Source organism: Nematostella vectensis, chromosome 4, assembly GCF_932526225.1.
Source record: "Nematostella vectensis chromosome 4, jaNemVect1.1, whole genome shotgun sequence".
Taxonomy (NCBI): Eukaryota; Metazoa; Cnidaria; class Anthozoa; order Actiniaria; family Edwardsiidae; genus Nematostella; species Nematostella vectensis.
Window position 1 is genome coordinate 5,612,515 of NC_064037.1, and position 4,133 is coordinate 5,616,647.

The window sequence follows — 4,133 nt, forward strand, 5'->3', positions numbered from 1 at the left end:
ATCTGAAATATAGTTATAGCTTTCCCAGATCACTGTACCTAACAAAATGTCCGTGCAACTGACCAAAAAACTGAAAACTCTTGGGCGTAATTTCAGGGAGCTACTAAATTTGTTTTCTTAGCTAATTTCAATGACGAAAAGCTTTTACTTATTATCCGGAGAAAATGGTAATGGTAGAAGAGGCAAAGTAGTTGTCTCAAATGTTCTTCAAAACATTTATTTGACATCGGGTATTAGGAAGGGTTGAAGGGGCTCCCCTATCTATTTCCGCGGTATCAGGGCAGATGACTGGTGCCCTTCAGCTGAAGTCTCCTAAAGCCGGGGCACCAAAAAAATGAGACAAAAAGAAAGCCTTCACTTCCAAAAACTAAAGGTGGCAAAATGTCTATGCCATATATGCAAAGGTGAGTCGACAAGAAAACCTGACTTCTCTAAACTAAAATGACTATGCCATATATGCAAAGGTGAGTCGAAAAGAAAAGCTCAATTGTGTAAGCTAAAGGTGACTAAATAACTGACAAATATGTAAAAGATGAGTCGACAAGAAAACCTGACTTCTCTAAACTAAAGTGACGAAATGACTATGCCAAATATGCAAAAGATCAGTCGACCTTCACTTCTCTAAGTTAAAGGTGACAAAATGACTGTGTGCGACATCCGAACAAGTGGACCAAACTTTTTCGGGGGGGGGGGGGAGGGATGGAATAAGTTCTCTAATAAAAATCTGACCATCCCCGAAAGAACAAAAAGGGATTTTTTCATGCGTTGCAGTGTCTCTATGTGATGTTTATTGTCGGATTTGGCTACAGACCAGAGTGATCTAACTTATGCTTTATAGTTTTGTCTGCAGAAAGCACGTCTATTGAGAACCGAAAGTGGACCTTCGGCCGTTGTGTGGAGGGGTGCGTTCGCACCCCCTGCACCCCCCTGGATACGGGGCTGTCTACTGACTTATTACCATAACTAAGTATGCCTATTTGGACTTAAACGATTTGAACTTAAATGAGCAGTTAAGGTAATTCCCTTGAAATAGTTCTACAACCCAGAATTTTTTAAAACTTGGCATAAACAATATTGAAGTTAAGGGCTTTCAAAAAATGTAATAAAAAATGGGGGTACCGACCTCGTTTTCACAACAGAGGGGCGTAGAGTTGACGCGTTTTTACTGATCGTGCGAGGAAAAAACACAACTCTTAGTTTTCAAAAAGAGTGCCTATAGTCTTTAAAAAATAAAGTTTTGTTTGTCGAGCTGCCGAAATCCGATCTCCTAAACAATAACTTGTAGTAGCCAATGTTCAAAACAAATCACATTTTAAGAGATCGCACTAAAAGACATTGTTTTCGCCACTAATCATACGGTAAAAAGCGCCATTTTGAAGTATTTTTACGGCTTTTGAGAGAAATAACAAAACTTCTACAACCCAACTTTTTTTCTTCTTTCAGTATATTATTTTTCCGTCTATATTAAACTATTTGAGCAAATAAAAAATGGGGGTAACCGACTTCGTTTTTCTGTCAAAGCGATTTTAAGTAAAAAACGCGCGCCTTTTGCTGTGTTTTCTTGTACAACTGTGGCGCGCTCGCGCACTTTATACCGGAAAATTCGAACAAACAGCGCGCGCCACTATGCGCAGATGGGATGCGCAGTGCAATTCAAGGTAATTACCTTAATTACTGCTCTGGACCCTACTTTTTTTTCTCTAGCTTACCTTGACCCTACCTTTTTTCTCTACCGTTTTTCTCTAGACACGCCCCTTATTTATTATACTCGCCTTCGATTCGACTTTAGATTACATAGTAGCCTCCACAGGTAACTAACTCTATATCCGTGTGCTATAATGGGATAACATGTTGCTGTGTCGATAGGTCGATGTGATAATGGTGTTCTTGCACCTGCCCCGCCTCATCAGCATTATCTACGCGATGACCCGATTCAGTCCAGTCCTGCTACTCCTGTGAATACCACCACCTTAACATCAACAATGGCAAAGAGAACGTCGAGATGGCACTCGGCCACCTTATAAACTACAAATCCACTGTAGTGGAGTGCTTTAGATTTTGTCTTTACGATTGCCGATGCTGATCATTCAATTTCGAATGGCAAGGTGTATAAAAACGTAGGAAGAAACCACCGGACAGCCTCTATCTGCTGGTGTGCGTCGGACCTTGTGGTCTGCGTCGACAGTTGATTAATTAATATAACCTTTAAAAGAAAAAGTCGACAACAACGCAGATTTATGTTTTTTAGAACGATATTTCGGCAGGCCAATGCCTGCCTTCTTCAGGTTATAAATGAGTTACAATGACATGTTACAGCTAGTATATGTACAAAGTTCATTGATGATTATGTGGGAGGTTATAGGTCGTGTTTCACCTGTTGAGAAAAATGTGTAGCTTTTAAGGCCATCGGTACCTCCCACATAACCTGCAATACTAAAAACGTGATTTATATGATTCAATGTAACCGCTGTAACCTTCAATATATTGGGGAAACTAAACGCAAATTAAAAGAACGCTTTAATGACCACCGCAGAACTGTAGACTCCCAATCTCGATCCATACCAACCCACGCCGCCGAACACTTCCTAAAACCTAACCACTCCGCTTCTGACATAGAGCTACCTATTGAAAAAATAAGAAATAACCGCGACTCCATCCGCAAAGCAAGGTTTATGGTCTAAACAAGGGCCCTGTATCTTGTACAACGCGGTCAGCTTCTCAAATGGGCATGACCTCGTTCGACTACAAAATTAAAATTGTGGTTCTTTGACTTTCCCCAGAGAGGGAAGCACCTATCTTGATAATAATCCTTTTTTCAAAGACACCATTGACTCTCTAGGACATCTCTTCTCTCAAATTAAAACTTATTAAGAAAAAAAAAATTAAAAATGTCTTGATGTTCAAGAAGAAATTTAATGTGTTCGTGGCTTGAAGTTTTCATTAATAATAATGCTCGTCCGACTCTTGTGGTTTCCCTGTGTTTTAGGTCAGTCAGAAGAGCTCGCCCGTCTTTTTTGCATGCTGTCGTCATGGCATCCCTTGTCTGCACTGTGGTACATGTTATTCGTCATGTATGGTAAGCGGACTGCGCTATCAATGCAAATGTCCCCCCTGGATTTACTGGAGATCGATGTCAACATTTTACTTACGCAAAAAAGACTTCTTTGTTATCAATACCCCCCTTGTCAGTCTTACTTTCCAGTCTTAAAACCATCTACCAAAATACGCTGTTGCGCGGCCAATAAGATTAGTCTTAGTCGCAAAAGTTGCCGAAATATTATCGAAAAGATGCCAATTATAAAAGTGTTAAAAAATCGCCGAAAGGTTAATTCTCTGATAAAAATCTGACCCCTCCCCCCCCCCCCCGAAAAAACAAAATGGGATTTTTTTATGCCTTTGCAGTATCTCCACGGGACGTTTACTGTCGGACATTGGCTACATACCAGAGAGATCTAGCTTATTCTTTATAGTTTTGTCTACAACTAGCATGTCTACTAGACTCAAGTTGAGAATCGAAAGTGGACCTTCGGCCGTTGTGTGGGGGGTGCGTTCGCATCCCCTCCACCCCCCCCCCCCTCCCCCCTGGGTACGGGCCTGGTTCTAGCATGTTTTATGATTGCAGCGATTTTCTGAAACACTTTTTCGCATTAAATTTTGAGAGAAGACCAATATCTAAAATTCGACGATAATGCTTGCGTATCAATCGTTCAACCCAGTCGTTTTCCTTTCTAGAACAAGTTACTGGCTTGCGTGTATGGTTCTTTTTCTGAAACTACCTCGATACACATCCAGCCGTGACGTAACAGCGTCTGTCAATCATTCCAAGCTAAGCTCCATATGTTTGCGTGCAGGCTACCAAGAACGTGTTGAAGGCATCACGCAAGCACACTCAGAAGATCTGGTCAACCAATCAATTAATCATCAAAGAAATATGGCCGATCGTTAGAACATATTTGTATCCGAATTTTAGCTTGTTGAACCTTACACGTTCAACTTTTCAGACTCCGATACTCCTGTCATTATAAAGAGGGTAGCAAGAAAATACATATTACAGCAAAATATATTTTTTTCGAAGATGACAACGGTAGAACAAAATGATGTCAATCCATATAGAATAAATATTCCATATTTTA

The 4,133-nt window shown here is 40.5% G+C and overlaps 1 long non-coding RNA gene across 1 annotated transcript; it reads left to right on the forward strand.

The window, feature by feature from the left end:
* Nucleotides 1-2,578: 2,578 nt before the first annotated feature.
* Nucleotides 2,579-4,133, forward strand: LOC116608382. The gene is made up of 2 exons (XR_007307575.1): nucleotides 2,579-3,076; nucleotides 3,733-4,133. It is a non-coding gene; the product is annotated as an uncharacterized LOC116608382 (long non-coding RNA).